Raw genomic sequence first — 13,592 nt, forward strand, 5'->3', positions numbered from 1 at the left:
GGCCGCAAAGGCTGTAGGGAGGCTGGGCTATAGGTCCGTGGGCCGGAGAGGAGCGGGCTGAAACCGAGGAAGCTGTGGCTTAGCCCTGAACGGAGCCGTCTGAAGTGCAGCTGTCAGAACCCCAGTGTCTTCTCAGAAGTTTTGGGGAGATGAACTGGGTCGGGGGCTCCAGGTGAGTCGTGCTGCTGGAGCTTGAGACTGTAGCCTTGCGTCCCTGGACGTGCATTCCCGTCATGGCGCCTCTTTCCTAGGCCTCGGAGGGGAGGGCACAGCCTTGCCTGGGGGCAACTTGCTAGGAGAGGTCTTTTAATCTTCCCCAAGCCGGGGGACCCTAGCGCCATGTCTCTGCTCTTAAACCGAAAGCAGCTCAGCTTTTCCCCCACTGTCTTTCCAAAAGCTTCACATGTGGGGCCCGCCGTGGGTGAGGTTCTCTGCTCTCCCTCCCCCGCCTCCCGGGTCCTCCTCCTCTAATGAGACCTCTGAGCAGCTGAGCCCTCTTCTCGCCCCTGCTTCTCCCTTTTTGAAGGGATTTCTTTGCGTCAATATATCGTCTTTGCACAAATTTGTAAGGCGTTATGGAAGAGGCCATTCCCTGCTGCCCTTTAATCCATTGGTGGGGGCTCGTATCCACCATAAATCCAATTTAGTTTGTTTTTGCAAGGGAGGGAAAGTGAAGCGTTTTTTGCTTTAACTTACAAGAGAATTTGCAATTTGTTTTGTATTTAGAATTGATCACATAAAGGAGGATGAGTTGACAATTTAGCTTTATGTAACCTGTTCATTGCTGTTGACCTTCAAGTCCACTAGGATGGAAATCATGTGGGCCTGTAATTTCGTTTGATCAAATTCCCTGACGAAAAGAATTGTTTTGATTGAAACATTAAGCCATTAAATACAATTTTTGTCACAAGTAGACCCAGGACAGTGATGATATGGTTAGAATATAACACATTTAAATTATTAGGAATTTTATAAGAGGAAAGACAGCTTTTGTGTTCAAGTATTGTAACGATGTCTGATAATTTTAGCAATAGCATTTATCCTGTTGAAGATATGTTAGCATCGTATTTTAGAAGTTTATCTGATTTATTCCTAGCTAATGTTCTAGCATCATGCTTCCACTTTGGAGAAAAGTGGAAACTCACTTACAAACGTCACACAATTTAGTTGATACATGATTATAATTTGATGTTTTTGAATTCTTTAAAATGTGAATATTAAATGAGATAGAAAATCATCTTACAAACGCTTAAGCAGTATTAAAATATAGGTGCTATTATTATTCTGTCATATAACTTCTGGTTATTCAGGGAGTAGTATTTTGGTTGCTAGTGGGAGGATGCAAAAGCAATGTACTGCAGGAAACGTGTAGTCTAGGATTGTGTTTCTCAAAATGAGGTAGTGCTGCACCTGGAGATATTAGGTACCAGGGGGTTAAGAAACCACAGAAGAAACGTGACACATCTCCCTGGAGCATCAGTTTTATTCACAGATCGGAGGAAAATATATTTTTTAATTTAAGTAAACATGGATATGTTATAGAGTAAAAGGCAAAACTTGTGTGAAGTTGTAAGAGAAAATATGGAATTTTAAATAAATTTTCTTGGGGAGGTTGGGCTCGTTAGGGTCAAACTCCAGATTGGTAATGAAAAAATGAGTGTGTCCACTTTGTACTATCCCAGCAAACAAAGGTAGACAAGATTAGTTGATCATGGCGCTCTGACCATGAGGCCGTAAGGGCCTCAGAATCTGAGACAGTGCTTAGTAATCACTAGCAGTTGATTGGAGCTGCTATAGAGTAGAAGTTTTAATCCTTGTCTCAGACCATCCTTGAGTACTTGTTTATTTCCCTCTGTTGTAGGATTAGTTTTTGTTTGAAAATTTTGAGAACTGTTAGGAACTTAAAATACAGACGAGTAACTAGAGAACATTTACAAAGCTCTCTCAGAGCTGCTCCATCAGAGAATTCGGCATTAATTAATTCAACAAATACGTTTTTACTTGCCTCCCTGTTTAGGGCATTGTCAAGCTGTATAGTGGGATTCAAAAGAGAAAAAGATAAAACTTTGGACCACAAAAAGAATTTATGGTAGAATGGTGAGATTTGAATTAGGTGAATGATTTTAAGACTAGATAGTTAAATGGTACTTAATATATAACAAGTGCTGTTCTAAGAACTTTTTGTATATTAGCTCATTTACTCTTAAGAAGAACCCTATGAGGTATGTACAAATGTTATCCTCATTTTACTGATAGGGAAACTGAGGCACTGTTAATGTTAAGTGGCTTGCCCAAGGTCACCCAGCTAATCAATGACAGTTATTTGAGAACCATATGCTTAATGGCTATGCTGTGCTATGCAATGTAGAAATACGAGTATTGTGAAAGTGGCACATGTAGAGGGCTATGGATATTTAGAGAACAGAGAAATTACCTTAAACCTTGAAGGATAACAGTGTTGCACAGAACAAGCGCTACAGAGAAACAATGAAACACAGGTTCTTAAAAGCTGAAAAGGAAGTGAGATAAATAATTATCAAATTGGAGACCTAGTTTTTACCAAGGCTTCTTAGAAGAGATGGGTTGGGAGGGCAGTATTAAAGAACCTGAAAGGATTATTTGGCAGACAGTAGATTGGTCTGCATTAAGACAGGAAAACACTTGCAAAGAGGCTTTATACCTTTTTTCCAAGGAAATGAATGAAGCAGGCTATAGCAAGTTTATATTTTGGTTGTAGCAACCTGATTGTATACACTAAATCAAACCAGGGTATTCTTGTTGTGTATTATAGGGACCTGATATACAGTTTAATTGCGGAATCATTTGATAGGAGCGTCTTTACAATTGCAAAGGTCTTTGCAAGTTTTCTTGGCATAAAAGAAACTTGGCATTTAACTTTTTGCTGCTCTTCTGTTTGGGGAGTCTACCAGTCATATGTAAGATTTTTTTTTGTGAGGGAAGGGACTGGTGGCTAGGGAAGAAATAAGCTTTCCTTATTTTGATTTTTAAATTACTTGGTTTGGCTTTAGTGTTATGCTTTGTGGACGTCTTTGAAGATATAACATTTCATTTCAAACAAAGTCTCATTTAGGGTAAAGAGATTTGGTCTAAGCTGAAACTAATTGACATATCTATGATAGCAGTTCCCAGTCTACTTCCCTGAAACTTGCTAATCAGCCATAATGTCAGATTTTCCAATTTAATGGGTTCTTTCTTTTTTTCCTAAAATTATATTCTTTTTTTGACTTAAAATGCCCCTCCCATTTTAAGTCCTTTCTTTTTTTCTCCCCCTGCTTTTTCTTCCCAAATCCCCCCAGTACATATTTTAGTTGGGGCATGTGGGATGCCACCTCAGTGTGACCTGATGAGCGGTGCCATGTCCACGCCCGGGATCTGAACCAGTGAAACGCTGGGCCACCTAAGCAGAGGACGCGAACTTAACCACTCGGCCACGGGGCTGGTCCCAAGTCCTTTCTTGACAAAATTAAAAATATGAATCATTTGTCAGTCTTACCAATTAAATAATTTTTTTTTTTTTAGTTGTCTGGGAATCATTGACCTAGAACTCTAATCTTTGTTTTGTACTTTTACGTCAGCACTGAGACCCTGTGTTTTCCTAGTCACATTGAGTTGTAAATTTGAAAGAGGACAGGTATAAGCACTGATCTTTTTAATTTGGAAAAGATTCTCTTTTATTTTCAGTATTTGGTGATTGACGACTTGTTTCACCAAATTCATAGCCACCTCAGACATGAAGGTGGTAGTAAGAGAAGAGAGAAAGGAGAAGATAAAGATGTGACCAGTCTTTGGGCCTCGATATGCTATTCAGAATGGGATCAACTATAGATCTGAAATACAGCACTATACATTCAGTGTAAGAAGACTTTTTGTTTTAATTGGAGGAGGTTTATTTCTATAACTTAGATTGAAGAATGCAACCCGTGTCATAAGAAGGCACAGATAAAATCCTGTTTGAATTTAGGTGAAGGAGAGGTTTGCATTTGTAAATGTAGGCCTAGAATATTCACCTGTGCAAAGTATTTAGTGAGTGCTATGTACCAGGCACTGTGCCAGGTCAGAGTATAAAGTAACTGAAATTTAGTCTCTTTCTGAGAGATTTATAGCTTATTGGGGGGGGGGGGAATATGACATTCCATAAAGTTTGAAAATGTTGAAAGATCAGGGGCCAGAATATATGATTTAAAAAAAACAGTGTGAACAATAGTAGAACATAGGAAAGTTTTAGCTGAGAGTTTGGCAAATCAGAAACAAGGCTAAAGGAAAGTTTGATGGAGAAAAAGAATAAAATAAATGTTATGTAAATAGTTGGAGATAAGATTACTTATTTAAATACTTAAAAATGTGTATATGTGTCTGCGTGATGGTGAGGTTGAAAACCAGACTGAGAAGTTGAAATTTGATCTGTTGGATATTGAGGAGTCATTCAAATTCAGAAGTACCACAGTGAAAGTAGTATTCTATGACTGTTTGTTTGTGGTGCTAGTGGTGTGTACTTTGGAATATAGTGGTGAAAGACTCCAAGACAGTGATACCAGTTAGGATTCTTCTGGGGAAAAATAATGAATACTATTTTTCCATTTTCTTGTATGACTATATATTTTCCAGATCAAATCAAAACCAGTCCTAGGGCTGGCGCGGTGGCCGAGTGGTTAAGTTCGTGCGCTCTGCTTCGGCGGCCCGGGGTTTCACCAGTTCGAATCCTGGGCGCGGACATAGCACTGCTCATCAGACTATGCTGAGGTGGTGTCCCACATGCCACAGCTGGAAGGACCCACAACTAAAAATACACAACGATGTACTGGGGGTCTTTGGGAGAAAAAGGAAAAATAAAATCTTTAAAAGCAAAACAACCCCCCAAAAAGCAAGCAAAAACACCAGTCCTATGTGAATTTGGGTTAATTATTAAACCTCTCTGTATAGGAGCAGATCAGGTTGTGAGGGACCTTCATAATGGAAAAAAGAATACAAAATTGTGACTACAAAATTAGGTATAGGGCTTGGAAGGGGAATATGCAGATGAAGGGCTCTGAACTTAAGTTTAATTAGCTTTACAATAAATTCTCTTTACTGTGAATAGCCTCTGTCCCTGCATCTCTTTCTTCATCTGTTAAATGGGGATAACACTTAAATGTACGGTGAACATCATCCCAGTTTGCCTAGGACAGTCATGGTTTATGCCTGTGATCCTAGTGGCACGCCCAGTTTAGCATTTGTTTTCGGAGTTTTTGTTTTTTAATTAAATATAAGCTACCATTAATGGTTCCGTTAAAATGAACCCAGATAGATTCAGTGAACATCCTTTTTTTTATTTTAACCTCTGCCATGGTCTGTATTAGTGCATGAGCAACGTGTGCGGTGAAGAACGTTCTCACTTTAACATGTGGTTAAATCTGAAGACATCCAATGATAACCCAGGCCTGGCACTTTCCAGATAGAAAGTAACTAACAGCTTCTTTTAAAGATAGCATGAAGGGCACTTGCTGATAAAGTGTGCTGAGACATGAGTGGCTGGGTACAACTAACTTGCTGGATGGGATGGGAGAAGTATTTAATGCTGCTGTCTCTGCTAGCCACTTGTACCAGCTAGTTGTAACATTGCATTCTAAGGTCTGAGAGATTTGTATAGCCGCCATGCCTGGGAGTGGGGTCAATAGGAAACATGGAAAATTTTAGATTAGGTGTAAGTGAAATATTTGCTAGGAATAGAGGCTAATCAGTCCTGTCAGAGTGCCTACAAAGAGTAGTAGGAATGTTGTTGCTACAGTGGTTTTGTCAACAACCGTTTCCTTTTTCATAGTGTTTAGTAATGCTTTTGTAACCTTTTGGCAGCAGGGAGCTCAAATAAAGGAAAATTAATGCTTAATGATAAATACTGATGTTTTGTTTTTCATTTGAGTTGATGAATCTATAACTAGTACACAAAATGTTTGCCAGCATTTAGCATCTCTCATGGTCACATGACAATCTGAATGCCCAAATCTGCTGAAAAAGCATCAGGAGTTACTTTCAGATTTGGTAGTTATTTTAAGGAGATTATAGCTGCAGACAATAGTTTGACGCATGTAACTGCAGAACATTAAAGATAAAATTATTTCTGCAATGATAATATAAATAGAAATTTGATGGATCATAGCATCTTGGGTAAAACAGGACTCTTACTAAATTATGTAACCTGTGTAGCCAAGATACACTTGGAATTGGTTGTAGTTCATGTATATTTCACAGTTGTAGTCAAAGAGGCTTGATATTTTACTGAACAAAGCTACAGTTGTCAAAATTTTCATTTTTTTATATGCACAGTTAATGTAACTGAATTACACTGTTTTTGAGACAATACTGATGTTGAATCCAAAAAAGAATACTTTGGCGTGTTGTTATAAGCTTGCTTTCTTTGTTGCCTTTTATTAATTGGATTTCATAAACATTTGACTCTTTGAAGAGTTACTTGATAAATCAATCTATGTATCCTGCATTGTTATTGAACATTTTTGCAAGCAAGTCCTCTAAATTTTGATGACATTTTATTCAAAAACAGTTGAAAATATTTATTCAAAATATCCCATAAATGGAGTGAAAAACTTCAACTTTAGAAGCTTTTAGTGAATTATAATTGTTGAAATAAAGTTTTTAAGATTTAATTGTGAATAACCTGAAATACACATCTGTGTTGGGCTATCATTCACAATCTAAGATCTCTTCCATTGTATGACCCAGGAGATGGCTGTTCATGTTTATCATTACAGCCTGTAACTATGAAACAATATTTTCCATGTGAAAGTACTGTAAGAATTCAATCTCTAAGAACTTATTTTAATTAGGCTCTGTATTCTGAATATTAGGTGGATTTCTGCCTCATCGATTGACACTTTTTTTCTCAATACCGTACCTTTTGTAATTCATATTACTCTAAAAACTTTTTCTTGTATTGCAAGAGAAGAATTTATATGAAAGCCATAGCATTCTAATGTATATCATTACTATTCCTGACACATCAGGTGGACCTGCTTTAGTTTTGTGGAAAACCAACCTAAGTACTTTTTCTAGGCTAGTTACTGTCCTGAATCTTAATAAGTCTGCTAGCTAACAATGTTAACATTATGATGTCTTAGGTTAATATTAATTTCACTGTGACACAAGCCATAAAATAATTTTTTCAATTGTTAGTTATTGCTTTATTAATTTTGTTTACATTTTTCACTTTGAATCACACTTAAGATGTTATTACAAGATTGTAACAATCTGGAAACGGTTTCTTTTGCATGGCACCTCGCCACTAAAAAGATAAACTAAGCAGAAAAATAAAAAGCAAAACAAAATAAACAAAAAAGAAAATTCAAGACTAGCTGACAGTTAAGATATGTGACACCCATAGTATTTAATCCCTAATGTAGTTTCAACATCTCCTGCGTACTCCATGTAAAATGTACGTTCGTGTTGTTCTTGATGTTTCCTTGACCACATTACTGCCTGTCTTTTTTTTTTTTTAAAGAAAGTATTTCTTTAGCGTTTTCCTTTAAATCTTTGCTTACTAGAAAGAATGGCAAGGGGCAGAATGCCCTGTTATATTTTTGTAGTCAGTATGGTTTTATTTCTTCCTTTCTCTCTCTCTTCTTTCCTTCTCCCCTTCCCTCCCTTCTCTTCTCTTCTTTCCCTTTCTTAACCTCTTTACACTTCTCTATTTTACTTTATTCTTTCTATCTTAATGAAGAATAAGGTAGTGTAATCTATATCCCTGCTTCCCACAATTGATAACTTGTGGAGTGTTCTATGAAGAAGTTATGGCCTTTTGATTTTATTTTCAGTATGTAGCTATAATGGCAACTAATATTGTTCACTTAAACTTTTACTGAAAGAGATGGTTGCAATATATTTCTTTAAAAATCCATTTTCTAGAATAACATAGTAATTACTGTTAAAGAGATGAGCTTCATTCCCACCTCCCCACACCTAAATCTCTGGTAATTTAAATTTCAGGACAAAAATTAGAGAAACTCTTAAAATTGTTTTTTATAAAGTGCATATAAATTTCATGAAGAAACTGATGTTTGAATGGGGTCTTGAAGGTATTGAAAGTTTTCAGTACAAAATATGGTGGGAGGAGTCTCCATATATGGAGAAGAAAAACTATATTTTCATTTGGTCGGGTGTTGGAATACATGAAACGCAGGAATGGAAAACAAAGTTGAAATCTAAGTTGGGGCAGGCAATGGAAGTCACGTCCCTAAGTGATAATCAGAGCTGTGTTTTATTGCTATTACCAATGTAGTAAGAAATATAGGAGAACATTTGCATAAAATCAAGGAGACTCTTTAATGTATAATTATGGTAGCTAGCTACATACTTAATATTGCAGTAGTCAAAGTAGCAAATGACTTCTGAGGATTCACATTTTATATATAGCAAGCTATTTTAATTATCTGCACGTTTTTCTTTTTCTCAGATATAAAATTCCATCTAGTTTACCCCATTATTTGGGGATATATTCATTTGTTCTCCCGTCTTTTCTATCTTATTTTTTTCTACCTTTATTGAGGTATAATCGACAAATAAAATTGTAAGATATTTAAAGTATACCATGTGATGGTTTGATATATGCATACATTGTGAAAGTTAATTAACACATCCGTCACCTCAGATATTTCTCTTTTTTGGTGAGAACATTTAAGTTCTACTCTCTTAACAGATTTCAATTATACAATACAATGTTATTTTGTATTAACAAATGGTATGGTTACCATGTTATCCTCAGAACTTATTCATCTTATAACTTAAAGTTTGTATGCTTTTACCAACCTCTCCCTATTTACCTGACCCCCCAGCAACCACTTGTCTGTTCTCTGTTTCTATGATTTTAACTTTTTTTTAGATTCCACATATAAGTGGTACCATGTCCTATTTGTCTCTGTCTGCCTTAATTATCTAATGCCTTCCAGGTTCATCCATGTTATCACAAATGACAGGATTTCTTTCTTTTTTTTGTGAGGAAGATTGGCCCAGAGCTAACATCTGTTGCCAATCTCTCTCTTTTTGCTTGAGAAGATTGTTGCTGAGTTAATATCTGTGCCAGTCTTCTTCTACTTTTTGTGTGGGATGCAGCCACAGCATGGCTTGACACGTGGTGCTAGGTCTGTGCCTGGGATCTGAACCTGTGAACCCCGGGCTCCCAAAGTACAGCATGCGAACTTGACCACTATGCTGCTGGGCTGGCCCAGGATTTCTTTCTTTTAAAAGGGTGAATGATATTCCATGGTGTATATATATACCAAATTTTCTTGATCCATTCATCCATTGATGTACTCTTAATCTGCTTCATACCTTGGTTGTTGTGAATAAGGCTCCTCTGAACATGGGAGTACAGATATCTGTTTGAGATGTTGATTTCTCTTTGGATATATACCCAGAATTGGTGCTGCTCGATCAAATGGTAGTTCTTTTAATTTCTTGAAGAACCTCCATGCTGTTTTCCATAATGGCTGCACCAATTTATATTCCCACCAATAGTGCACAAGGGTTCCCTTTTCTCCACATCCTAATATTTGTTCTCTCTTTTCTTTTTGATGCAAGTCATCCTAAAGGACATGAGGTGATAAATCATTGTGGTTTTGATTTGCATTTCCCTGAGCATTAGTGATATTGAGCACCTTTTCCTGTACCTGTTGATCATTTGCATGTCTCTTTTGAAAAATGCCTATGTACGTCCTTTGCCCATTTTTTAACTAGGTTATTTGTTTTTTGCTGTTGAGTAGTATGAGTTCCTCATATTGTGGATATTAAACTCTTATCAGATATAAGATTTGCAAATATTTTCTCCAATTCCATAGGTTCCCTTTTCATTTTGTTGATGGTTTCCTTTGCTGTGCAGAAGCTTTGTAGTTTGATGTAGTCCCACTTTTTAATTTTTGCTTTTGGTGTCAAATCCAAAAAATCATTGCCGAAACCAATTTCAAGGAGCTTACCCCCTGTGTTTGCTTCTAGGAATTTTATGGTTTCAGGTCTTATATTCAAGTCTTTAATCCATTTAGAGTTGATGTTTGTGTACAGTGTAAGATAACGGTTACAGTTTCATTCTTTTGCATGTGACTGTCTAGTTTTCCCAACACTATTTATTGAAGAAACGGTCCTTTCCCCACTGTGTATTCTTGGTTCCTTTGTGATAAATTGGATGACCATATATTTCTGGCTTATTTCTGGATATTCTATTCCGTTGGTCTGTCTGGCTGTTTCTATGCCAATACCATACAGTTTGATTAGTGTCACTTTGTAATATAGTTTGAAATCAGGAAGTATGATGCCTCCAGCTTTCTTCTTTCTCAATTATGCCTTGGCTATTTGGGATCTTTTGTGGTTCCATACAAATAATAGGGTTGTCTGTTTTATTTTTGTGAAAAATGCCACTAGAATTTTGATAGGGATTGCATTAAATCTGATATGTCATTTGATTTCTGGGCTTTCAATTCTGTTCCATTGATCTGTAGGTCTGTTTTTTCACCAGTACCATCCTGTTTTGATTACTATAGCTTTGTAGTATATTTTGAAATCAGGGATTGTGATGCCTCCAGCTTTATTCTTTTTTCTCAGTATTGCTTTAGCTGTTTGGGGTCTTTTGTTGCCCCATATGAATTTTAGGATTCTTTGTTCTATTTCTGTGAAGAATGTCATTGGGATTCTGATTGGGATTGTATTGAATCTGCAGATTGCTTTAGGGAGTATGGACATTTTAACTGTATTTATTCTTCCGATCCATGTGCACGGAATATCTTTCCATTTCTTTATGTCTTTATCAATTTCTTTCAATAAAGCCTTAATAGTTTTCATTGTATAGGTCTTTCACCTTCTTGGTTAAATTTATTCCTAGAAATTTTATTCTTTTTGTTGTGATTGCAAATAGTATTGTATTCTTGAGTTCTCTTTCTCTTAGTTTGTAATTAGAGTACAGAAATGCAAATGATTTTTGCAAGTTCATTTTGTACCCTGCCATTTTTCTGTTATTGTTGATTATTTCTAATAGCTTTCCAATGGATTCTTTAGGGTTTTCTATATATAAAATCATGTCGTTTGCAAACAGTGAGCATTTCACTTCTTCATTACCTATTTGGATACCCTTTACTTCTTTTTCTTGCCTAATTGCTCTGGCTATACCTCCAGTACTATTTTGAATACGAGTGGTGAGGGTGCGCACCCTTGTCCTGTTTCTGTTCTCAGAGGGATGGCTTTTAGTTTTTCCCCGTTGAGTATGATGTTGGCTTGGGTTTGTCATATATGGCCTGTATTATGTTGAGATACTTTCCCTCTATACCCATTTTATTGAGAGTTTTCATCATAAATGGATGTTAGATCTTGTGAAATGCTTTCTCTGCATCTGAGATGATCACGTTTTTTATTCCTCATTTTGTTAATTTGGTGTATCGCATTGATCGATTTGTGGATGTTGAACCATCCCTGTGTCCCTGGTATAAATCCCACTTGATCATGGTGTATGGTCCTTTTAAGATTTTGCTGTATTCGGTTTGCCAGTATTTTGTTGAGGAGTTTTGTATCTCTGTTCATCAGCAAAATTGGCCCGTAATTTTCTTTTTTTGTGTTATCCTTGTCTGGCTTTGGTATCAGCTTGATGTTGGCCTTGTAGAATGACTTACGAAGTATGCAGTCTTTTTCAATTTTTTGAAATAGTTTGAGAAGGATAGGTATTAAATCTTTGAATGTTTGGTGGAATTCTTAAGAGAAGCCATCTGGTCCTGGACTTTTATTTTTTGGGAGGATTTTGATTACTGTTTCAATCTCTTTACTTGTGATTGGTCTTTTTAATTCTCTATATCTTCTTGATTCAGCTTTGGCAGATTGTATGAGTCTAAGAATTTATCCATTTCTTCTGGATTTTGCAATTTGTTGGCATATAGTTTTCATAGTATTCTCTTATGATCCTTTGTATTTCTGTGGTATCGGTTAATTTCTCCTCTTTCATTTCTAATTTTATTTGAGCCTCCTCTCTTTTTTCCTTAGTGAGTCTGGCTAAGGGTTTGTCAATTTTATCTTCTCAAGGAACCAGCACTTGGTCGTTGATCCTTTCTACCATTTTTGTGGCTTCAATTTCATTTATTTTTGCTCTAATTGTTATTATTTCCCTCCTTCTGCTAACTTTGGGTTTTGTTTGTTCTTCTTTTTCTATTTCTGTTACGTGCAGTTTAAAAGTGCTTACTTGAGATTTTTCTTGTTTTTTAAGGTGAGCCTGTGTTGCTATGATTTTCCCTCCTAGGACCACTTTTGCTGCATCCCATGAGTTGGTGTGGTATAATGTATTTTCATTTTCATTTGTCTCCAGATATCTTTTGATTTCTCCTGTAATTTCTTCAATGATCCATAGGTTGTGCAGTACTATGTTGTTTAGCCTCCACATATCTGTCACTTTCGTAGCTTTTTTCTTGTAGTTGGTTTCTAGTTTCATAGCATTATGGTCACAAAAGATGCTTGATATGATTTCAGTCTTCTTAAATTTATTAAGGCTTGCCTTCTTTCCCAACATATGGTCTATCTTTGAGAATGTTCCATGTGCACTTGAGAAGAATGTGTATTCTGCTGTTTTTATATATGTTCTATTAAGTCCATCTGGTCTAGTTTTTCATTTAATTCCATTATTTCCTTGTTGACTCTCTGTCTAGATGATCTATCCATTGATCTAAGGGGGGTTTAGGTCCCCTACTATTATTATGTAGTAGTTCACTTCTCCTTTTAGGTTTGTTAATAGTTACTTTATGTACTTTGGTGCTCCTATGTTGGTTGCATCCAAATATGTATTTCTTATTGTAAATTACAATATCACAATGATCAATCTGTTGTTCAAAGTGGGGTTTTGAAGTCCCCTGCTATTATTTATTGCTGCCTATTTCTCCTTTTAGTTCTGTTTATATTTGCTTTATATATTTAGGTGCTCCAATGTTGGGTGCATAAATATTTACAGTTCTTGTATCCTTTTGATGAATTGACTCCTTTATCATTTTGTAATGGCCTTTGCTGTCTCTTGTTACAGTCTTTGTCTTCAAGTCTATTTTGTCTGAGAATTATGCTACCCTAGCTTTTGGTTTCCCTTTGCATGTAATATCTTTTTCCATCCCTTTACTTTCAGTCTGTTTGTGTCCGTAATGCTGAGATGAGTCTCTTGTAGGCAACATATATTTGGGTCATGTTTTTTAATCCATTCAGCCAAAAAACATTTACATTTAAAGTAATTATTTACATGGATGGACTTACCATGGCCGTTTTGTTGTTTTCTGGTTGTTTTGTAATTCTTCTATTCCTTTCTTCCTCTCTTGTTCTCTTCCTGTGTGATTTGATGATTTTCTCTATGGTATACTTTGATAACTTTCTCTTTGTCTTGTATATCTCCTCTAGCCTTTTACTTTGTGGTTACCATGAGGCTTACTTAAAACATACTTGCCTGCTCACTCCATGTTGAACCCTGAGGGGATAGCTCTGGTGAGTGCTGCATTCCTGTTAAGAATGCTTATTTATTTGCCATAGTCTTGTGGGTCCTGTGGACACAAGCCCATTGGCTTTCAGAGCTAGGTGTTTTGGGA

At 36.4% G+C, this 13,592-nt stretch overlaps 1 pseudogene; it reads left to right on the forward strand.

Annotated features, from left to right (window-relative positions):
* Positions 1-9: 9 nt before the first annotated feature.
* Positions 10-13,592, forward strand: part of LOC138918317 (regulator of DNA class I crossover intermediates 1-like) — a 73,118-nt pseudogene continuing 59,535 nt past the window's right edge.

The sequence above is a fragment of the Equus caballus genome, chromosome 17 (assembly GCF_041296265.1).
Source record: "Equus caballus isolate H_3958 breed thoroughbred chromosome 17, TB-T2T, whole genome shotgun sequence".
Classification (NCBI taxonomy): domain Eukaryota; kingdom Metazoa; phylum Chordata; class Mammalia; order Perissodactyla; family Equidae; genus Equus; species Equus caballus.